The sequence below is a fragment of the Mauremys reevesii genome, linkage group 6, assembly GCF_016161935.1.
Source record: "Mauremys reevesii isolate NIE-2019 linkage group 6, ASM1616193v1, whole genome shotgun sequence".
In the NCBI taxonomy this organism is placed as follows: Eukaryota; Metazoa; Chordata; order Testudines; family Geoemydidae; genus Mauremys; species Mauremys reevesii.
Genome location: NC_052628.1, coordinates 95,812,638 through 95,836,854, shown reverse-complemented (window position 1 = coordinate 95,836,854; position 24,217 = coordinate 95,812,638). Strand labels below are relative to the sequence as shown.

General features: G+C 41.3%; 1 long non-coding RNA gene across 1 annotated transcript; it reads right to left on the bottom strand.

The window, feature by feature from the left end:
* Window positions 1-6,004: 6,004 nt before the first annotated feature.
* Window positions 6,005-23,856, bottom strand: LOC120408459. The gene is made up of 5 exons (XR_005600709.1): window positions 23,782-23,856; window positions 18,914-19,036; window positions 11,749-11,820; window positions 7,905-8,069; window positions 6,005-6,105 (listed from the first exon to the last, which is right to left on the bottom strand). It is a non-coding gene; the product is annotated as an uncharacterized LOC120408459 (long non-coding RNA).
* Between the last annotated feature and the right edge of the window lie 361 nt (window positions 23,857-24,217).

The following is a 24,217-nucleotide window of genomic DNA, read 5'->3' as shown; positions in this document are numbered from 1 at the left end:
ATTTTTCCTGACGATAAAATAGCAAGGACGTATGGTTTAAATCAGCATTGGACCATTGACTTCAATGGTTCTGTCCCCATGATCTCCCCCCCACCCCACCCCACCCCCCAAAAAAAACCTCAACCAGGACTTTTCTGAGGAAGGAGAGGGAAGGACTAAGAAGGAAAAAAAGAGTGAGAAAGAATAAAGAAGTTAGTGGTATGCAGCACACCGCGCAGCTTTAACATTTGCGTGCAGGAGTATTATCATTGTCATCCTGTTTTAATCTAACATGACAAGATGAAAAGAAAGTGTTATTATACACTAGCTCAGAAGAGAAAGCAGAGGTGTCACATACGGAAGAGAAAACACAAACCACAAAATGATATGATCAGGTTATTCAGTTCATTGCAAAAAGAACCCAGTAGCAATATAGTCAGGTTGCAAAGGCACTGATTAGTTTACTGTACCCAATCATTGGATCAAAGAGGAAGAAAATACAAGAATATTTTTTTAGATGGAACTACCAAACCAATTCCATATATGGTAAAATCTGGATAGGAGGAATGATAGTATAGCTTACAGAATTGTGAAAGCAACATATAGTTATAACTGAAAAGAAACTTTAATTCTGAGCACTTACATTCACTGGTCTATCATTCCCCCCAAAAAATCCTTTGGGGGATGAGGTTTCTAATACTTGTTTTCAGATAAGTAAATTTTCTTTAAAAAATGTGAAATCAGTTTATAGCTTTCTCAGTGCCCATGATTGTGCTTTTCTGCAATTATGAGTTTTTTCAGTTGCTGTTTCTTTGGATTTTGAGGAAGAGGTTTTGTCACTTTAATTATGTCACTTTAATTAATGTTTTGTAACCTCTATAACACGTCTCAGTTACAATCTCAACCATGAAACCTTTTTCACCATTCAGAATCAACATGCACCCTCTAAGATAACAGTACATTCATAGAAAATTACTAGAGTATTTCAGTTCCTATTGTGCAAGCAGGTGCCCGTAAATGCTAGTAATGATGACCAATCTATACCTAGAAAGTAAGACTCTATCTTGGGTACTGCTGAGCTTTGTGGAGGTCTTTCTAATGCCTTGCCCCAGTAGTGCTGGGGCAAGATGAATTTCAGTTCTTTCATTATTAAGTACCTAAGCATGTATGTAAATACTGGGAGGGGGTAAGGAAATAAAGAGTAGAGCTGCCTGAATTAAAAGTTAAAGCATTCTTTTTAGACTAAACCATCATGCATGGGAAATAGATACAAAAACAAATACAGCAGAAGGCTGTTTTTTTGTCTTTTGCTTTTTACACAAAATATGAAATATAAAGGAACCACACATGGCACACGGGGATCTAAATTAGTGTGCTTACTAATTGTATACCACATGCAAGCCATTGCTATCTATGTTCACTGCTGCTCTTGCAGGGATCTGGTGACTTAGAAACACAGTGAGAGCACACAAACCATTTAAGGATATACCATCCAATTCCTATACACTACACATCTTTAATGTAAAAGGATATAAAAATTAGAAATGTATTGCTATCATTAAACAAACAGCATGTTCCAAATTAAGTCTGGGAGGTGGATTATGATTTTTCTGGATAAAGTCTCACAGCCTTATCTGGAACAGTGACTGCACTTGCTGATGTAGCTGTATCAGGAATATCTTCCTGCTCTGTGGTGTTAGGGTCACTTGTAGTAGAGACAGGGACATGAGGCTCAGTGGTACAGTTACACATCACTGTCTGTGGTGGTATTGCGAGTAGTTTCAACAGGCATCCCTGGTGTAGAACATGCAGAGGGATTTGTGCTCAGAACAGGCTATCATGTCTTTTCCATGACATGTTTGGTGCCACTTCTATCCAATAAGACAGAGGACCAAACTGTGTTGTAGTCACTCAAGGATTCCGTGAACTAAGACTTTCTCTGATGAAAACTGCACAGCTCGGCATGACTATTTTTGGCCATTTCCTAAGAAGGTTCCTTTGGAGATTGGGCTTTAGCAAGCCCCAGCAAGACCTTAAATTATGTCCTAAAAGCAACATCACAGGTGTTTGATTTGTAGTTGCGAGTATTGCATTCCTATGAGCCAATCGAAAACTTGTAATTTTGTGTTGTAGGCTACCTTTATCTGAAGCCATAGCACAGATTCCTTGTTTGAATATCTGGATAAATCTTTCCACTAATCCATTTGTGGCAGGAAGGTAAGATGCTGATGTGACATGTTTGATACCATTTCTTTTGGCAAACAATTGAACACATCTTTTTGGGATGTACACTGAGTTCCATTGTCACAAGGACTTGTGAACAATAGTTATAACTACTGTCTGCACTGAATAGTTGAATTTATACAGAATACTTCAGGCCATTCAGAATCAGCATCTACTCCAATCAAATACACATGTACCATAAACGATCCAGTTTATTCAATGTGGATTTGCTACCACTGGGTAGTTGACCACTCACGAGGAGGCAGAGAAGCCTATCTCAGCATGTGTCTTTGGTTTCACATCACTGTCCTTTTCTATTGCTTCCAATGGGAAGTGTGCCAAGCAATCTGCATTCTCATGTCAGTTGGTGCTTTTGAATTCAGTATCATAACAGTAAGTACCCAAGACTATTGCCTATCTGAAATTGTGCTCAGGGCTGGCCTTACCATGAGGCAAACTGAGGCAGCCGCCTCAGGTGCCAGACTGTGGGGGGGCGCCACTAGGACCCAGAATGTAGAAAATTGTGTCTGCTGCTGGTGCATATGTATTCTCTCTGCTCTAGATGCACAGAGATGGTGGAGTGCTGTGCTGGAGGAAGGAGGGCACAAGAGACATAGCAGGCAGGCAGGAGAATAGGTGAGAGGGAATAACAGAAAGCAGCAGACGCTGCAGGGAGAGAGAAGAGGCAGAGCCTCTTACATACCTCTCTAGCACCCCCAGGTGGGCGGGCTCTGACTGTGCTGCAGCCATTACTGGCACTCCTTTCATTGGGTTAAAAACTGGAACTAGAGTTTGATGGTCTGTAACCAGACTAAATAGTTTCCCATGCAGATATTGGTTAAATTTTTTAAGTAAAATTCCTCAGACTAAACTGAGACCTTGTCCATCACTTTAAGCATAATTATATTCTGCAGAGGTAAGAGACCTAGAAGCAAAAGCCTGTTGGTATAATCTTCTATCACATGTGAAGTCTCAACTCCTATTCCATATGGGGAAGTGTCACAAGCCAACTTGATAGGCAAAAATGCACTGTAGTATGTAAGGACCCTTTTAAATGCTATAAGCTTCTGGGCCTCACAAAAGCCTTGGGACAATGTGTAGAGCAACACCATTTCCATCTATTGTGGTCATTTAGCAGATGTAACTCTGTTGTTATACTAGACAAGAACCAAAGGCAATAACTGGCCATTTTGTGGTGGTGTGGCCTTAAGTATAGCCTGAGCTTGGAACTTCTGCCTCTAACTTTGGCTGTATCACAGAAGATGCTGGACAAGCATTTACAACATTTAGGAGTCACTCCCTCTTCAAGAACAATTTTTGCTTTCATATGTTTTAAAGTTCTGACACCATCCTGAAAGACATCAGCTACCTTGTGCAAAAGTTCAGCTATTTTTTTGTTTGGGGACAGGGTTCAAAATCTTTTGCTAAATGTGCAGGTGTTTTATTCTCTCTCAGTCCAGCTGAATCTCTCAGTCAATCTTCACCAAATAATTCATGACTCCTTACTTCATAACATAGAGGTTTAGCATATGCTCTTTGCAGTTATGTTACTTCCACTGTAATAACACCCAGGGGCATGAGGATTTCCCCAGTATATATATTTTAGTAGTACTGAGGTTTTCTGCAACATCACTTTTTAAAATAGTCCCCTGTGAAAGTAAAGAAACAGCAGACCCGGTATCAAGCTCCCATTTTAAGGTTGACACCTTAAACTTGTAAAGAAATCCAAACAACACCCATTTATTGTCTTCTAAATTAAACAGTTGGAAAGATGCTATAACATTTTCAGTGAACTCCATAATGTCACCTGGAAGCTGATGAACCTGAAATCCTCCGTATTGCTCCATGACATGGCTGTTATACCTTTTGCACTGACCTGCACACTTTCTATATATGACCCAATCTCGTGGGTTTCAACAGGCACTGTCTTTGAACCAACAATTAATTGCACTATGAAACTTGCAACAATGAAAGCACAGTCTGAGTGCTGTTCATATTGTACCTTCTGCTGACCCTCAGTTCTTCTGTTGCACACATTTTACGATACTGTAGCAGCTCATCCAGTAGCTGTCTAGATTGTTACAACAATTTCTAGTGCACATTTTAGGATCAAATCAACCTCAGTCAATAGCTGTTTGGGGATTGCTTCATTTTGTATAACACGTGCTAACTGGTGCTTTAAGGCATCATTTAAGCTCTCTGCAAACTAGCAATGCTCTGTTAATTACCTTAGTTCAGCCCTACATCAGAAATTGTTTAATTTTCTTTTTGAATCCTTTTACAAAAGTAAAAACTGAGATCACCAATGGCTTTGGAGGTAGGTGATTTTGCCGATTTTCTACAACCTTAGGCAGCATGAGTATTACACTCCCTACACACCATCTTTTTCAGTTAGACTATCATCAGCTATTATATATTGTTGCAGTCCCTTAATATAGGCAGGCCAGTCTTCTACTGAGTTCAGAAAAGTCCATTTTCCCCATTTTTTTTCTTCTAAATGAGCAGTTTACTCATAGTCCCAGTGGATGAAGGCTACAGTTGCCTTTAATTTCACTGTCGCTAGATCTCTACAATATCCCTCTATTTCACTCTATCTTGAATTAGGATCCCATCCTTGTCACCAGTTCTGGTGTGGCACCCCTCAAACTACCACACCTTGTCTTGGGATGGAGATCTCCTGCCTCCTTTGGAAAGGTAGGAATTGACCCAGAAACCATCACTCCAACATCTTCATCAGTAATACTCAGCTTTAGCAGCAACTCGCCTTTATCATCAGACAGTGCCAGTGCCCCTCTACATCAGTCTCTCAGTCATAATCAGGGGTTTCCTTCCCTGTGGGCTCTGGCCAATTCTTGTATATGATACAGGCTCACAGGAGCTACACACTCAAGCTGCTCTCTGGGCCTGTTCTCCCAGCCTGCAGCTCAGATTCTCTGCCTGCTGGGTCCCTGCAGCAGTAGAGGCTGCACTGCTCTGTCAGAGAACACATATTCTCCTCTCCAATCACAGTAGAGCTGGCAGGATTTCCTGCTGTCTCTCTAGCCAACCAGAGGTCTGTGAGGGTAGAGCTGCCAGCTGATGTTTGTTCTTTCCCCCACCAATCATGGCTCCTAGGCAGGGCAAGATTTCACAGCACTGGTCTGTGGAGTGGGGACTCCACACCAATATTTGCCCTTTACAAACCAATAACAATATGAAGTAACCACAAAGACACAGTAGGGTCCAAAATATGCAACATATAAGGTCTAGTTACCTATATACTGTGCCGCTCTGGCTGGTTTCTACAACACAGAATACAGTGAGTGCTACTGAAGTGCTCATAAACTACTCAGTTCCCATGAGCCACACCTGGGCATCCAAAGACACTGCAGTAACGGAATAAAACACACTGTTTTCTACTTTAATACTGCCATGGGATAAGACTTAAAAAACTTTTTACGTCACAATCAGTGAAACACAAAATGTAAGTGAGCCCGTTTGGAACAAATAAATTCTGACCCTAATCTTTACCAAAACTCAAAAGCTGAACTGAAATTTGATTGAGGTTGAAAAGGTTCATGTTAATGTTTTCTTTTCTTTTTAGTGCTGAGTATTTTGCAATTTACACATCACTCATCTGGTAGTAGCCAAGATATTTTAATTTTTCCTTTGAGTAATCTTTTAGCAGGACAGCAAGTGATACTGGCTACAGTACCAACAGCAGCAGAAATTCTAGCAGTAAAATTGGGTTAGAGTGGTAACTGTACACATGGTATCCAGACTAATACTTAACATTCATCTTATACAAGGCCCATAGAGTTACCTGTAGCACTATGTTAGATTGCTTTGGTTTCTGTGGCTGTCGGAGTTGCTCAGTCTTCTTATTCACCTCAGACTGTATCCTTTAAAGGCACCATTGTTTACCTGAAAATATTTTAATAAAAGGGTCATTTTGTTTTTACATAACTATTCTGAAGGAATAGTCCACCCTGGACCTGAGAAAATGTCCCATTGAAACTTTAGTAGAAATCTGAATATTTACGTTGAATGTTTCAGTGTTGATAAAATGGCACATTTCCATGAAAAACTCTTTAGTCAAAAAGTTTCCAACCAATTCTAGTCAATAGCATTTGAATCAACAAGCTCCAAATGCAAGCAGCAATTTTTCTGTTTGCCTTGCCCTGCATTATAACTACAAACCATATAGGCCCCGATTCAAGGAAGCTCTTTTGCATGTGTTTTAGTCGATCTCTGTTCAGGATAGCAGTTAAACAGATGCTTAGCATTAAGCAAGTGCTAAAGTTAAGCATGTGGTTAGTTGCTTTTCTGAACAGAAATGCTTTCCTGAATTGAAGCAAACTGAACCCATCCTTCTACTGAGGATAGGGACTAGATTTAAAATAGTTCCCCCCATTTAACATAAAACCTTCCTGTTTCCTTCCTAGGCGGGATTGTGTTTGTAGATGTAATTGAAGTTTATTGAATAGCAGTTGTTACCCCAGATGGTGCTGCTTATAATTATAAGAACATTATTTTCTCTGCTCGTTTTCCTCTTAGAGTGGAGTCAATAAACTTTGTTCTATGTGCCATAAAGGGCACTGGTATCTCTTTTGTTCTTAGCACAAAGAGGAATATTTTTAGCACATAACCTGACCATTTTCAGAAGGTGGTTATTATCAAGCTCAAAATTAGACTAATGTGTCTCATAGGACTGCAGTACTCTGTGCACTCCAGGCTTCAAAGCAATGTAGTTGCATTGGTTAGAAAGGCAATTTTGGATGACACATACCCTTCTGATTCTACTTCAGCCTCAGTTTCAGGGGAAAAAACAGGGATTGGAGGTCTAATGTTAAAAATAAAATCACATTAACTTGAGGCCATCATAAATCTTGAGTTCAGCAAATGGGTGGAACACAACAAATTTTCCCCTGATCAGCTCTGTTCTTTTGACAGAAATGCAGTGCCGTTAATGTCTACTGGGGATAAACTGTGGATTAAGTCACATTGCATCCTTCAGGTTTTGGAAATTCAGTCCCTATAGGTTGAACTGGTTCACCCTGCACATCACTGCTGTCCTTGTAATTTGGGGAATATGTAAATGTTCTTGACAGGATTGTAAATTATAACATCCATGACAAAAGGAATTTTTCTCCCTTTTACTTAAAATATGAGACTCAAGTGTTGTATTTTCTGGCAGACTGAAGTTTGTAATCCCTGTTTTAAGATATAGAACTATATGCAGTACTTCCAAATTGAGCATGCCTCCTTTCAAGTTATGGCAAAGTGCAATTACAGTTTAAAGGGAATATTTATGTACATTAGTTAACAACATCATTGCAACTTAGTGCTCACACATCAACACTTAATTAGTGTAAGCATAAGTGACATAATTGCTACAAGGCATACATTACCCGTAATGTGAGGTAATTTCATGCACTATGCACATTTTAAATATCTACTCTGTATTTTGCCAGGCTGGTTTTTTAAATCAATAAGAGATGTTTGCACATAAAGACACCTTATCCTATTCCCTGTTTCACTGTATCCAGCATTGTAACCACAGTAATTTTTCTGGAGAACTCTTGACACTGTTGGTCTTTCAAACTGGGAAGATCGGAAAGGTGATTTGTTGCCTAGAACATAGACATAATGTGAATCCAGTTACCTATATGAACAACATATTAAGTGTTCTACAAAACAAACAACATTTATTGCATCCTCACCCTGATAACTCAGCCAGTGATGCCAGCCTCAAGACACTGTCTTCTTTTTCTACAACCATCTCTGTGCTTTTTTCCATGCCACCTCTGAGTATGAAATGCCCATCTTGGGCTGATCAGCAAAGCCAATGGCTTCTCGCATTTAAAGACACACAGCATTTGAGATATCTACAAGACATTAGTTAGCTAATAAGTGATAGGTAGTAGGAATAGTGTGTGTATAGATAAGACAGACACATACACACTCTGCTTGCATGTTAGTAACCTTTCCTTCTCCCTTTTGTTATTTGTCATTTGGATTTTAAATTATTTTGGAAAGGGACAAGGTCTACTACATGTCTGCCCAGAATCTAGCACATTTTGAGTACTACTGCAGCATAATTAATAATGAGACTCATTTATTATTTAATGTGAAAACCAGTAGTTGAAAATGAATGCATCTTATTTTGGGATAATTCTCACTTTGGACAAGTGAAGTAGAAGCAAGAAACAATCGAGCAGTTTTAGAAAGTTTCAGTGTGCCCTTTCATGTTAAAGAAGCCACTAGAAATCTAAAATAAGGTTGCTGCTTCTTGGCTAAAATTCAGTATCACACTCAGCAGTTAGTATTTAATAGTTAGCGTTGTTTAAAGGGACAATGTCAATTTAAAAATCGTCTTTCTCTCATCTTTATAAGTAACAACTGAGGACAAAATACTGAAAGAAATTAGAGATGTTTCATTTCAAAATTTAGTTTATATTATAAAATATTTTAAAAAGTAAAAGTCAAAATTGAAATTAAACATTTTTATTGACCTGAAACAATTTTTTAAAAAATTATATTTTGGAAAATGTCAGAGTTCTTTGTTTTCTTTCTAATTTGGAACAAAAACAAATTTTAAAATCACATATTTTCCTGTGAAATGGAAATTCTGGTCCTATACAGCTAGTCTCAATCCTTACACACACACACACACACACACACACACACACGCACAGTCTCACTGAAGTAAATTTGTACAGCTCTTTACAGAATCAGAGCCATAGTTAGTGTCCCTGCTGCCTGTGAGACTTTCTTTTTAAAAGCCCTGATTCAGCAACACACTTGAGCACATTCCTCACTTTAAATATGTGGTCAAGTTCAGCCATGTTCAGAAAAGTACTTAAGCATGTGCTTTAATCTCATTGAAGTCAAACTTAAATTTATCCATTCTTAAATGCTTTGTGGAATCAGAGCCAAAAATTAGGAAAATATTATTGTGGGGGGAAAAAACAGAAAAATTAGCAGGAAATCCAGGGACAAATGGAGTACCTGATGCTACCTTAATTGACTTTTTTTAATTGACTATTTTTTAAATTGATAGAGTTTCTAGTATGAAAAAAAAACCTCTGTGTAAATAAGAGCTATGTGATATATTGAAATGATGACATTCACTTAGTATATGCTTACTGGTCATTGCCAGATAATATTTTATATAATCAAACTAGTTTTATAGTTTATCTTACAATTATTATTATTATTAATGTAATTAAATGCACTTTCCTTACAGCTTTTATCTCTAACCGACAATGTATTGCTGCAAACTCAGATCCCCTGCTTGACAAGATAATATATTGCTGTCACCCCACTGAATATTAGTATAACTCTGATTTTAGTCTACTAAAATGACAAGTGTAGCTACTTTATAGCTGTTTTGGACCATAAAACATTTTGAAAGTTATTTTGCCATTGAATCAGCACTGGAGCAAATATGCTTGAGATTTGGCATTTAGTATGTGAGGTGGTTTTGCCCCTTTTCTGTTGTGGAATATTTGGTTATAAATTTTTCTTGCCAGAGTACTTTTGTCTGTCAGCACCTTTTACTTTGGGAAAAATCTGCTTGACAGCCACTTTGAGCCTGCTCCTCCAGAGCTTTTACTCATCAAAGATAAATTTAGGAATAATAAAAAAGAAAGAAAAAATATGGGCAAAAAGAGGAAAATAATGCAAAACCATCCATTTTTCACTGTTCTTATATCAAAGTGCTAGATATAAGGTAGCTGTCATCACAAAAGTTGAAGAAGACATTTTTAACATATGAAGAAAATATTTTTGTTAGGGACCAGAGTCTACAATATTTTCAGAAACATAGAAGGGCACACAAATCCTCACAGCCTCCTGAGAAAAATCAGTTTGGGTAACGGGTGACTTGTACATTATGCTACCAATCCTGCAAAGACATACCCTCATTCTTAGCTTTGTGCATTATGAGCAGCTCTACTGAAGTCCATTAACCTCATGCAGAAGTTTTTGCTGTCTCAGGGCCTATGAATGCGATTTACAAAAGTGTTCAGCATTGGCCTTAACTCTGCTCTCATTAAAATCAAAGGCAAAATTCCAGTTGAGTGCTTTTGATTATCTCACCCTACATGAGCTAAACAGAACTTTCATGAATTAGGCCCCAAATGAGCAAAAAATGCACTTGGGGTGTGTGGAGAATCAGACTCCATCAAAACGCTACTTTAAATTTGCAGAAATAATGAACCTATTCTATTATTCTGATGAGTAAATTGGATATCTCAATGGAAAACACTCCTTATAAACAAATGAAATAGAAAAGCTGTCCCCCACAGGGATCACAAACTGACTGGCCTTCATATTATTGCAAACAGGAGTGAGGTCCTGGTTAGATGGGAGAGGCATCCTGCTGAGGCCCCAAAGTAGATAAAGGAGTTGCATTGTGGACAAGGATGAGAATCACTGAGCTACTGGTTCAAAAACAAACTCCAGCTGAAAGATGTAAAATGATAAGGGATAGGGAAGTTTGCATTAGGAAATAATATTAACTTTTTTTTTTTAAATCACATTCATCCTTCTGCCAGGGAAAAAGGTTTATCACCCATACTTGGAAAGGAAAGGAAAGGAAAGGAAAGGAAAGGGGAATGTTTACACAAATTGCAGTAATTAGTTATGATGGTCAAAAAGCAACAACCAGCTCTTTCAAATGGAACCCAAATTAAAAAGTAAGTCTAGATTTTGACACCTTTTTTCACATTGAGTCAAATCTTTCTCCTATGGAGAAAGTAAGGATTCCATGAGGAGCAGAGTATTACGCAGTGTAACAGTAGCAGAGTCTAATCCTATTTTTTTTTAAATTGTACTGTTTTATTGCTGTTGTTAATAATGGCTATGACATTTTACCACATAGTCATAACTCGATGAATAATATAACAAGTGTCACTGCAAGAAGTATTTTTTTAAGTTCACAGAAATGGTCTTATTTTACCCTGGTGGAAACTTGTCTGCAGTACATCACAATGGCTCGATCCAAATCCCATTGAATTAGTGGAAGTAAAGTCACCTAACATTTGAGTTCTATCCGAGCTCTGAGCCATAGAGGGAGGATGTTCTTTTCCATGGGAGGCATTCTGCTTGCAGAGCGCAGAGTGAAGTAGAATGCCTGGGAGCAGCACTGAAAAAGACCACTTCTACCAACTTTTGGAAGTATAGTAGGATTGCTTTGGGGCTGTTTGTAGTCTGCCAGCCAATATAGAAGGAGGGATGAATCCATGGTCCTTCTCTCACCCCTCCCTGTCCATTGTGGAGTGTCTAGTGCCCCTCCCCTGTTCTTGCTCTCAGGGTCCTTGTTTATACCAGGGAAAATTTAGGAAAAAATTCCTATTGTTGCTAACAGGTTCCCCAGAATTGGTGTTTGCAAGGTGGGAAGCACTAATCTAACAAGACCACCAGCTGCCAAAGAGGTTTTAAGCACAGTGTTGATTAGACTTATTCTGACTTGCTTATTGTGCTGAGAATGTTGGGTTGGCTCAGGGAGGGATTATTTTATTACCACCACTACAGGTAAAACCATTTTTAATAGTCACTTACATGAGTACATATGCAGCAGGGCTTGTACATAATTCTGTTTTAGATCCTGAAAAGGTAGGATGCAGTGTGTAACTGTGTGGAAAAAAAATGCAAGTTACATATGAGTATATAGCTATGTATTTTTAGTTCTCTTAGGAACCATGTCACTGCCTTATGTAACGATGGGTCTGTCTACCCTGAAATCAGAGGTGTGATTGCAGTTCATATAAGGCATACCTTCACTAATTTTCATCTAGCTTCTGCAGCTAAAAATAGCAGTGAAGACATGGCAGTGCAAACTTCAGTATGGGCTGGTCAAGCCTGTCTGGAATTCTGGTACATACTCATGTTCCTAGCCCACACCAGTGGCTGTGCTATCATGTCTTCACCACTATTTTTAACTGCACTTGCTAGCTTAAAACTAGCATGGGTGTGCTTACATGAGCTGCAATTACACCTTCAATTGCAGTGTGTACATACCTTATGATAGGTTGAGTGGAGAGAAAGACAGGTTTGGGTGTTAACAGACCAAGCAATTTCTATCATATGAGGAGCAAGGTCAATGGTTTTGAACTTTGGGATAAAAATATCGTAAGTGCAAGGATATTGCATTGTCTCTGTATCAGGTGTTTAACATCTAACATCGTATGAGAAAATATTCTGTTTTCTCTTCTATAAACTGTCAATAACTACTTCTTTTGTTTAATCTAAGATTAATTGTCATTGACTGTCATTTCTTAGGGGAATTGTCTGACTACAACTCTCTGAAACAATGTATCTCCATCCTCTTGAAGGAGGCAGAGAAAGGTGAATGTGACAGTGTATTAATCAATGCCACAGAGAAGGCTGCAGTCTTTCTTCTAGAGCAATGCCACCAGCATTATTGCCATTTTCCCCTACCTCCCAAAAAAGTTATTTCTTCCAGAAAAATTCACTAAAACTACCCTGTGAAAACCACATCAAAAGATTATGAAATGGAACACAACACACATTCTACAAGAGTCCCTTCATAAGACTGTTTATTCCTCAGACATAGAAAGGAATATGTCATATTGTTCAAAATGAAAATTCTATATTTAAATCACATTACAATAAAATAAGTCCCCAGACTATTGACTAGATAGGCTAACTGTTCTTTTGGATCTGCCCTATACATTGTTACCAACTTTTTCAGCACCTAACCTGTTACAAAATTTTGACCAAATCAATCCAGATACGCTGAAAACCTGCTCAGACTTTTATAGATCACTCCATATATATATTGGTGATCAACTAGGCGTGGCAGCACCGTGGAGAAATACCTATTTCTGTTGATTAACTGTGATGCCTGGTGTGGGGGACAAATATTGTGCACGTGTGTCCCATCAATGGCCCTTATACAACTAGGAAACCTCAACCATGCAAAGCCATAGGTAGCCATCTGCACATTGCATAGTCTATGACCCCAGGGGGACAGCTCTTCCTGGATAGTGGTGCAGACCTCCATTACAACAGCCCCAATGATTATTTTACCAACATCAAACTGATCAACAACTGGGGGTAGTGAGCTTCCAGAGAGCTATAACCATGTGTTTCTCCACACTGAGGGGAGCTCTCACACTACTGGGACAGTCTGCAGTTTTAGGGTGAGTGAGCTCTGTTCAGAGCTCCAAGAGAGTATCTAAAATAATTTGCCATGGTCAGAACTGGCTCTCCACAAAGTGAATCTGCTCCAGCAAAAGATATAGGAGAAGTGTCTGATTGTTTTCAACTTCCTCCTCCTCCTCCTCCTCAGGTGCCCTTATCACCCAAATTACAGTCATTGCACTACTTTAGGTATTACACCATCAGTCTGTTTAGATTCGTGGCTGTGAGGATTGCAATGCTCTCCCATGCTTCCTCTATGCTGCTTGCTTTAAAAGTGGTGCTGGAAACAGTAAGGATGATGGGGTGAAACAAGAGGAATCATGGGAATTAGTCTGGTTGACTAGAAACCCCAGAATTCCACTGCTTTCAGGTACAAATCTGAAAATAAAGAGCATAATAAAATTCCAGAAAGCATGCAGCAGAGCAGTGGAAGCAAGCACCCTGGAACATCTGACCAGAAGGCTGAGTGCTTGCTGTGAAACAGCACTGTGCTGTGTGGCCACAAAAATATTAGATACAACATTAACTTGATCGCAGGATAACAATGTGGTGGGTGCAACAGTTGTTGCAATTTACTTAATGCGGATATGCAAAATCTGCACCAAGTGTAGACATGCTACAGTGGGGACTTTGCTCTGTAATGGATCAAATCCCACCAAAACCTCCTTCCATTGCAAATGTCAGTAGGTCCCTTGTTTTGGAAAATGTGTTATATTTTGGCTTAAGTCCTCCTTATATAAAGTGCAAAAGATACTGGTGGAAGCTGGATACAAAAGCAGAGATACAAAACCAGATCCTTAGCCCCATTATAGCTGCTTTATGGTGCTCTGGTATTGTAAAGTAGTTATACAAACATGAGGAAATCCCTGGGTAGTGCAGTCCTACACCACTTCTGCCCCCACTTATCCACCCCACTTCAGGAAGCATAGCTGAAGGGAAGGTCAAAGCAGCGTAGACAGGACATCTGCTCCCAGGATGTCCCCTTGAGTCATAGGCATCCAAGCATAAGATAGAGGCTGCTCTAACATACAACAAGGTCTGATCTGGTCCCTGGCCACTTCCAGAATTTGGAGGTTCATAAAAGTGTCATAAAGCTACTCAGAAATAGAGCTGGGCAGGAACCAGATTTTCCATTTTGGAATGGGAAAAAAATGAAATAGAATTTCCCATGAAATGAAATTCTGAAAACACAATTGTTTCAGGATTATTGAAATGTTTTCTTTCAATGAAATCAAAACATTGCACTCCAACTTTGACTTTCTAAAACTTTCAAAAAAATTATAAAAAAAAAGCACAATTAATTTTGATTTCAAAAGACTTTTCAAAACCAAAATCAAAATGTTCCATTCTGAAAATGCTAAAATGGGCCATTTCAGCATTATGAAAATGCTTCATTATTTCATTTCAAAATGTTGTTGAAATAGATATGTTTTTCTAAACATGTCAATTTTGATGAAAATGGCATTTTTATTCAAAAATGCATTTTTATGAAAAAATTCCAACCAGTTTTTCTCAGAAGTATCCCAGGATTGATGCCACAGTCTTCTTGAGAGTTTCATGGTGTGTCACTGGAGAGCTGGGGGATAACAATCCTTATTCAAGCCTTGTCTATGCTACACATGCTTTGCCAGTATAGCTATACCAGAACGGCCCCCTCATAGATACAGCTTATACCAACAGAAGGAGTTTCTGTTGGCATAGTGAAACCCAGCTCTGCGCATGACATTAGCTTTGCCAATGGAAGCACTTTGGCTCTACGCTACATCTACACTGGGGAGAGGGGGTTGCACATGTACCTATGTCAGCTAGTGTGTGTGTTTTTTTCACACCACTAGCTGACACAGCTATGCCAACCAAACTTCATCATGTAAACATGGCCTCCACCTACCATGAGACAGATGATGACTGGGGAAGAATTTTTAAACTTCCACAATGTATGTCAGTGCTGTGTTGAGCACTGCTTCTTTCTTAAAAGAGTGTGCTTAGTAACGGTGGTAGAATAGGAGTAAATGTCTCCATGTACACAGGTGACATGCACTGGGTCATCATATTGGAGGATTTGGGGGTTGAGTAAGGTCTCCCAAACAAACATCTGGGAATACCCTGAGACCTCTGAAATGAATACTGTTTGCCACCCAGCTGGACCAGGGCATGTGACCCTAAGAACCCATCAAAGTCAACTGGAAAAGGATTCACTGTTCTGTAACAATTAGAGGGGTAGCCGTGTTAGTCTGGATCTGTAAAAAGCAACAAAGAGTCCTGTGGCATCTTATAGACTAACAGATGTATTGGAGCATAAGCTTTCGTGGGTGAATACCCACTTTGTCAGATGCATGTATTGGAAATTTCCAGAGGCAGGTATAAATATGCAGGCCAGAATCAGTCTGGAAATAACGAGGTGAGTTCAATCAGGGAGGATGAGGCCCCCTTCTAGCAGTTGAGGTGTGAACACCAAGGGAGGAGAAACTGCTTTTGTAGTTGGCTAGCCATTCACAGTCTTTGTTTAATCCTGAGCTGATGGTGTCAAATTTGCAAATGAACTGAAGCTCAGCAGTTTCTCTTTGAAGTCTGGTCCTGAAGTTTTTTTGCTGTAGGATGGCTACCTTAAAATCTGCTATTGTGTGGCCAGGAAGGTTGAAGTGTTCTCCTACAGGTTTTTGTATATTTCCATTCCTAATATCTGACTTGTGTCCATTTATCCTTTTACATAGGGACTGTCCAGTTTGGCCAATGTACATAGCAGAGGGGCATTGCTGGCACATGATGGCGTATATAACATTGGTGTTCTGTAGCTGTAACAAACTCACTACACGTAGCACACTTCTTTCCTAGAGTTTATCCATAAAGGATATCATGTAAGTCTTAAATGAAAGCCAAGATCACACTGGTCATTAATATCAGGAAATGTAAGTACAAATGCCGTGTCAGAAGATATGTGTATACACACACACACACACCTATGCACCCTGAAAATATGTTCCTAAAAGTCAGAACCAAGGCAGCATTGACAATCAGGTTCTGTGAGACAAAGGATGCATTGAGCTTTGGCCTGCTAAACCCAGGGTTGTGAGTTCAATCCTTGAGAGGGCCATTTAGAGATTTGGGGCAAACATCTGCCTGGGGATTGATTCTGCTTTGAGCAGGAGGTTGGACTAGATGATCTCCTGAGGTCCCTTCCAGCCCTGATATTCTATGATTTACCTCTCTGCTTCAGTTCACATGTAAATTAAGCATGGTCAGCCAACACAATGGAAGCCCTATTTGCATACAAAGTCAACATGAGAATGTGACCTCAAATGAAAATCAGCACACTAGGGAATAAACCCCAGGGATCATCCTGACTCCAGGGACACACAATGGATTTTGGGGGATAAGGCAAAAGAAAATATCTTTATATTGCATGTAAGGAGGTAATCAGGCAGTATAATTGTACTCATGAAACTGAGATCCCAACCAGTCTTGGCTGAAAGAACTGTACAGGACATTTAGGGGAGATAAGACTGCTTTTAGACAGACAGTTAGCCTGTTACAAGTTAAGGTTAGTTTCTATAAATTGTGTATGGATTTTCTTTTATATGTAACCTGTTTCCATTATCCTTACTCTCTCTCTTAAATCTTAACCTTTGATATTAAACTTATGATTGTTTTCACTATAAATGTATTTCAGTGCAGTGGTGTTATACAGGAGCTGATCCTCTGTTGAATCAAACAAGCTGGTGTATTGTTATTTCCCCTTGGAGATAGCAAATCTGGTATTTCTGGAAGTATTCAGTGACCGTGGGTGGGTATCACTTCAAAGGGGCTTAGGAAATGGGGTGCACCTATCGATAACCTGAAAAGCAAAGTGAGGCTAGAATTGTCCGGAAGGAAAATGTTCTGACTGGAAAATTGATGGCAATATCTGTCTGGGGACACTCCCAGATGGTGAAGAATAGCCACTTTCACAGTGTCTAGCCAGGCCCTGTCCTCCCTCCTCCAGAGGAAGACTCAGAACCCCTGCAGAGACCCCGTGCAGTCCTGGCCAGAAGAACTCCAGAGCCAACCTCTGGAGCCAGGCCAGGATCCCCTGGTCCAGGCTCAGGGTGTTGATCCCGTGCCAGAGCATGGACAGGACTAGCTGATTAAGCACCAGTGCCCTCTCCCGCACGGAAAGGCACCAGAGCAGTCCTGTCCATCTCCGCAACCGGTCACCCACCCTGGCCTCTAAATCCTGCCAGTTCTCCGGTGGAGAACGATGCGTGGTGGAAAGGTAAATGCCAAGATAGAGCAGTGGACCCGCACTCCACCGAAGCATGGATGGGAGAGAGCTTGCCTGCCACCCATCCCCGACCATCAGGACAGAGCTCTTGACCCAGTTGACCTGGGTGGAGGAGGTCGCCAAAGGTTGCCAATCCCTGTTATAGAAGTTAAAAAATGAAATAGGAAACAAGCTTGATAACACCTGTGGGAAAATGCAAAACATCACTGAATTGATTTCCCACTGACACCAAAAAAAAAAGTGAGAATTTTCACTATCCTCTATGCCCCAGAAGGACCTGCAGCTATCACTGGGGCAAAAGAGGGCCAAATACTCTAATGGTAAAAGAAACCACAACAGGCTGAAATAGAAATGTTAGGTGTCCTTGTTAATTCCAAGACTTTTTTTATACAGCTGTAAGAGTTGCAGGAAAAAAATAGTTGCAAATAATTATGCAGTAAAAATAGGCAAGCCATTAGCTGGGTGTAAGCTGGACAGGCCTGATTTCTGAGGTTTGTTCCTTATCTGATACTGAGACAAAACCAGATGTTGTTTTGTCCAGCATCAGATGGGGAATGCCATTTTGAAGAATATGCCATCCCGTCAGTGTGACCTCACATGCACAGTGGAGTTCACACAGGTGGGGGCAGGCCAACACCATTCCCAGAATACCAGAATGTCTGGAATTCTGGGGCTCTGTGAGTGGCCACCATAAGTGAAAATAAAGCAAAAACTGCAACTAGTATTGTTTGTAAGACCAGCTCTGGTGTGTGTGTGGGGGAGGTGGGGGGATGAGATTGCATGCCCCTAGCAACCCAGCACTTCTCTCGAATAAATGGACACTAGTTATTTCTTCAAAGCCTGGTTGCCTTCTGTTTTCTAGGGGGCATATTGAAGCATGAAGCATTCTGTGCTTATATGACAGTGGGACTTTTTGTCTTTAACCTACAAAAAATGTCTGCCTTTTCCTCGTTTTGGTTACTGAGTACTGTGTCGTGTGTGTATGCATCAAACCTGGAAGAAAGAGCAACCTAAGGGAAGCTTGTTAGTGAACTGAGTTCTCTGGAGTAACAGTAATTTCCCCTTCTTCAATTGCTTCTGTGCTCTGGCATGTTTGTGTTCCGTAATTTTTGTCACAAGACTTCAGACAGATCATTAGAAACACTGCCTTGCTTGTCAAGCTGTTTTTTTTAATTGAACAAGTGCACTTGTCCCTCGTTGCAAGGCTCTCCCCTCCTCTGTGTGTGCGCGTCAACACACACACACACACACACACGCACGCACACCATCATCCTGCTTACTAGACAGAGATAAATTCCTCACCGGTGTGATCATCAGACACTAAGCCAAACTCATCTTCTTCTTCAGCTTTCCCCTCTCTCCCCACTCTGTTATTCATAGGGACCACAGGTGAAGCGGGAGAAAATTATTACAGCATGATGACTGCTGAAATGATAGAAGGTAAAGAAGATGGATTATCATGGTGCTGACATGATTTGTACGGATTTCCAAAATTAAGCTGTTCACTTAAAGTGACCGTCATCTTTGCACCCATGATATTGCAGCTGCCCTAGTAATAACCTTCATCTGCACTTGTGAGCCAAGTGAGCAGAGCACGTTTCCCATTACCTGTCAAGCGAGTATGTAGAGTTCTTCTGGCCCCACAGTAATAGCAGGGCTGCTGGTGAACAGAGTAATAAACACCTACTGAGAGGGATGTAGCGTGAAAAGATCTCATCACCTGCCATTAGCACGCTGATGAATAATGCAGCATTTTCAGTGGCAGATGTCAGGGGTGGGAGGAAGAATCACTTCTGTAAATGCTCTGGTGAGTACTTCAGCACAAAGTGAGAGGTGATAGCAACAGATGCATGTGACAAAATTACACTCGCTATTGTATTTTAAAAGAAATGGGAACATTTACTTCACAAATAGCTGGCAGGTTCTCTCTCGCTCTCCCTCTCTCTCTCTCCTTTTTTCCCCTCAGAGCCAAAGGATGCTGTAAACCAGCAAACTAACACACCAGCTGCTGAGAGTTTACAGCTTCTGCACCATTGTCTAAAGGATAGACAGGCTCTACCAGGCTTGGCTGTCCATCTAGTTACATTAAATATCTTACCCCCCTCAGACTCAAACAGACCTGTTGATTGAAAATTAATTACTCCTATTTATGTTAAGATGCAGCTTCCACTGTACTCTCTCTTCTCCTCCTGCCCCCACCCCAAAAACCTTTGGCTAAGTTAAAGGCTAGATCGTGGGTTTGGTCAGCCCTTTGACGAAACCACTAGAGCAGGGATGAGCAAACTACAGCCCAGGGTCCGCATCTGGCCCTCGAGATGTTTTAATCTGGCCCTCAAGCTCCCACCAGGGAGCAGAGTCCAGGGCTTTCCCCACTCCAGCGCTCCAGCTGGGGAGTGGGGTCGGTGGCTTGTCCCACTCCGCGCAGCTCCTGGAAGCAGTAGCATGTCCCCCCTCCAGCTCCTATGCATAGGGGCAGCCAGGGGCTCTGCACTCTGTCCTCACCCCGAGCGCCGCCCCTGCAGCTCCCATTGTCTGAGAACCCTGGCCAATAGGAGCTGCAGGAGCAGCGACTGTGGACAGAGCAGCGCGCAGAGCTGCCTGGCTGCGCCTCCACATAGGAGCCGGCGGAGGGACATGCTGCTGCTTCTGGGAGCTGCTTGAGGTAAGCACCGCCTGGAGCCTGCACCCTGACCTGCTCCCACACCCCAACTCCCTGACCCAGCCCTCATCTCCCTCCCACCCTCCGAACTCCTCGGTCCCAGCCTGGAGCACCCTCCTGCATCCCTCATCCCCAGCCCCACCCCAGAACCAGCACCCCCAGCTGGAGCCCTCACCTCCTCCTGCAACCCAACCCCCAATTTCATGAGCATTCATGGCCCATACAATTTCCATACCCAGATGTGGCCCTCACACCAAAAAGTTTGCCCACGCCTGCACTAGAGTATTCTGGCCATAAAGTCAGTGGGTCTAGCCATGGCAGGATCACATCAGTGTTGGGGGATCCTGCCATGACACAGAATTGGCGTGGAGGCCAAAGTCATCACCCCCTGCTGCTGATGTACAGGATGTGAGGAAAAGATGCTGCTAGACTGGACTGGTGGTGGTTTCAGCCCCAGCAATCGTTAGGAGCCAGCATAAGTTAGAGGAACCCTACAGGTTGCAAAGGTGACATCAAGCCCCCATTTGCATTGCCTCAGTTCTAGTTTCTCCAGCTCGGAAAGCAGCCCCAGGGCTAGGGGAGAGCTCTGGGCCACCTTTAACCCCCACATTCACAGGGTTCTTCTCAGCTATTTCTTGGGGCCCTAACGACAAATCTATGATTTTTGGCACGCACGTAGTCTGGAGGGAAACAATCCCTCCTCCCCCACCCAAATCAATATTTGACTGAAGCATTATTCATGGTACATACAGTAATCTTCTTTGAAGAATCACAATTCAGATGATTTACCACAGCCATCCCCAGAGTGGAAATGTTTTTTGATGACATTTACCTTCATATCTTATTGTCAGTGAATTTTTTGAGCCCAATAGCTCTTTTGGCCAATTGTTGCCAATCTGCACATTAACTTATTAACATCAAAAATCCCGGGTAACAGATGGCCCATTGCCACGACATGTGAGATTTAAATACAGGAAAAGACTTGCGCTCCTGAGGCCACACAGACTGGATTCACTGTGACAGTCACTGCTCGATCTCCACAGGACAGTGGAGCGGGAAAAGAGAGTGGAGTGAATAAAAGGGAAGGAGGAGGATACTTTAGAACCTTGCTCTGACACCAGGGGCGGCTCCAGGCCCCAGTACACCAAGCGCGTGCTTGGGGTGGCACGCCGCGGGGGGCGCTCTGCCAGTCGCCGGGAGGGCGGCAGGCAGCTCCGGTGGAGCTCCCGCAGACGTGCCTGCGGAGGGTCTGCTGGTCCCGCGGCTTCGATGGAGCATCCGCAGGCATGCCTGTGGGAGGTCCACCGGAGCCGCGGGACCAGCGGACCCTCCGCAGGCACATCTGCGGGAGGTTCACTGGAGCCGCGGGACCGGCGACCGGCAGAGCGCCCCCCGCGGCGTGCCGCCGTGCTTGGGGCGGCGAAATGCCTAGAGCCGCCCCTGTCTGACACATAATTCATGAGGCAGCATAGATGTCACTATAGTTGGAGGGAACTCTTCATCCATCTTTATTCTCACATTTATTATAATCAGCCACTAAAGGTTATGTTCCCCTACTTTCAAACACTCATACCTGTCTGTGTATAATATCGTTTGCAGTGTTGTTGTAGCCATGTTGGTCCCAGGTCATGAGAGAGACAAGGTGGGTGAGGTAATATCTTTTACTGACCAACATCTGTTGGTGAAAGAGACAAACTTTTGAGCTCCACAGAGCTCTTCTTAGCCTGGAGAAGAGCTCCATGGAGCTTGAAAGCTTGTCTTTTTCACCAACAGATGCCGGCCCAATAACAGATATTACCTCACCCATGATATTGGGGGAAATTGCCCCAAAGGATCAGGGTTTAGAGAGATATAATGGGATTTAAAAAAAAAGAACAACTTCTCAAATCTTCAACAGTGAAGTAATTTTCTGGAAAATACTATTTCAGGATGTAAGTTCTCTTCTGATCACTTTTTGGGCTATGGCTGTTGTTGCTCAAGTTCCTTATTTTATTCTTCTTTCTACACACATTACAGAGGTCCCTGCTCTCCCCGTTAGCTACGGTTGGAAAGGAACTGCATGACTGGGAGAAACAAGCATCACTTTAGCAAGAGCCAAGTGATGAGAAATACAATGTATATGAGCAGTTAAAAATGTCTGCTGCAAAATGGAAGCGGGGGGGTTAATGAGATACATGCCAGAGAGAGAAAATAAAAGACTTGGCTATGAAGTCTTTACTTACCTATGCAAGATGAGTGAAGATATTAGAAGCAGAGGTTTTTTTAGAGAGTGTATGTACCCCAATGAAAATATTAACATTCTTGTCAAGGGGAGGGAGACGGGCATCCTTCAAGCAGAATGGCAATGTAACCCAGCTGCACCAAGTATGGACAAAAACAGGGTAATAATAATAATGCCACATTGGATCCAAGCTTTTCTTGAAGTCCCTCACAGGAAATTTCAGGGAAAATGTACAAATATGGATGGTCTCTCCTTGTTGAGATGATAGGAATAATAATATCCCCAACCCAACCTCTCCTACGTCTGCCCTCTAACTTGGCCAATAATACAAAGAAAGAAAGAATGTGTAAGAAGGACTATAACTGCTAGGTACTGAACCACTGTTCCCCAGCCTTGAAAATACCCCTTTGCCATGTCCTGACACTGTGATTAAGCCATGGACAATTGTATAAGATGCCTCCCACCCCCACCAACTATATTAGAAAGAGTGCAGGAGGGTCTATCTGTTCTCTTTTAAGGAGGTCCTTTTTCAGCTACTGCTTTAAAATGTAACTTTCTTGTGTTAAGTTCAGATACAAAGTCTAATAGAAATGCACTTATATTGTGCTTTGTCAAGTTTCTATTCATTCATCACCACTTATAATACCCTTTTTGAGCATGCAAATTATTCTTCTACCTGAATGTTCCCATATCAATATTATCCAGGCAATGCAAAGGCATATAACAAAAGACAAATGCAGACCAAGTTACAGCAAATTTGCACCTGCAAAATTGGAAATCAGTAAGAGACCCTTTAAAAATCATTCCCTTAATCTCAAACTCTCACATAACGCTTACAATTGCCTGGAAATCTGCTGTACTGGAAATGTTTTTTAACTCACAGCCCCACAGCTCATTATAACACACAAAACCTAACGGAGAATTCACAGACACAGTATATGGTTATACTTGAGTTTTAACTTTATATTTTTAAATGTTACACTTGGCTTACAGTATATTTATCAATAGTTAAAATTCACAGTTGTTGGATAAATATTATTTAAATCCACAAACCAATACTGCAAATGCATTAAAAGCTGAGAAAGTTTGGATAAAAGGCAACATTTGCCATGTATTTTGTGCCCTGATATTATCCCCACCGATGTGTGAGGCTAAAAAGGGCCACCTCTTACTGTAGAGATGTATCTAAAAAAAATATCTCAAGCTGCCTGTAATAATCTCCATTATGTATAATGACCATTTTGATAATAGTCTTTAGAAGAGGTAATGGCCCTGCTGAATGGTTATTACCTGTCTGTTCACGCTGGAAGCAAGATGCAGAAGCCAGAGGGGACAGTCAAATGGTCCTTGTGGTGTAGTCTGAAGGAATAAGAAATATTTAACAGAATGCAAGAAACAGACAAGCAACCGCCTTTCATTGTAAAACTGTCTGCGGTGGTGCAGTCAACCATTGTGAATTTTGTGAAATAAAGATACAAACGAAATACATAAATAAATAATAATAATAATAGGCAAACTATTACTATGCAAATTAGTTTAATTTTAAGTGCCACCATTGAGTTTATTAATAAAGAAAAAATCCAAAAGTTAAATATATTTTGATATAGTATAAAATTATACATCAGTCCTACATGACCCCTGTAAAGCAGTATCAACTCAATCCAGAAAGATCTCAGTGCTGATCCAAATGTCAAATACACTTAGGGTATGTCCCACTTAGCTCAGG